Here is a 639-nt window from a genome sequence, read left to right as displayed (position 1 = left end):
GGAATCAATAGGTTATCGATCTGAACATAAACCGTAAAGATAAGAGGGAACGCCGACTGCGCTCCACAAAACGGAAAGTTAAAACATCCCTGGTTAAAGGAAACCTAGATGCCGTCCCTAAAGTAGTGGTGGTCTTTCACGGGATGACGATGAGCCCTCGCCAAAGAAATCATGGCCGATAACGATCTCCATTCTGCTGCTCCCTTTGCGCCCGGCCTGTTTTGATAATTTGTATTTGTCGTGGAGTGAATATATTGGGGCTCTCCTGTAAAGGCGAAATGGGGTTGCTAGATAAAGACCCGTCTGTTTATTGTTGTTGATAGCATAAATGAATCATTCTTACAACCGAAATAAATGCTTATTTCGACTTTGCTAACAACCGTTACCGTCGTTATGGTAATGACCTTTACTTGAAATGTAGTGGAATTACACTGTCCCCGAACACATGCGGTCATAATCTATCCAAGTAACTGATTAAGTAATGAAATAATTAAACTCAAAAATCATTACGAACATAACGTGTAAATTGTGCCGTTTTAATAAGTCACAAGTTCTATAACTGTCAGTGTGTTTGTCATACTGGTGATGATCTGGCTATTTCATTGTCCGCTCTGCACCTCGAGGCAGCAATGGTCTTTG

General features: G+C 41.3%; 1 protein-coding gene across 1 annotated transcript in view; it reads left to right on the top strand.

Annotated features, from left to right (window-relative positions):
• The window catches only part of LOC119585488, a gene marked incomplete in the record, with an annotated part of 7,684 nt that overhangs the window by 4,280 nt on the left and 2,765 nt on the right, over window positions 1–639 (top strand).

Source organism: Penaeus monodon, chromosome 19 (assembly GCF_015228065.2).
Source record: "Penaeus monodon isolate SGIC_2016 chromosome 19, NSTDA_Pmon_1, whole genome shotgun sequence".
NCBI classification, from domain to species: Eukaryota; Metazoa; Arthropoda; class Malacostraca; order Decapoda; family Penaeidae; genus Penaeus; species Penaeus monodon.
The sequence above is the reverse complement of the archived record's forward strand: the minus strand, read 5'-3'. Positions and strand labels throughout refer to the sequence as shown.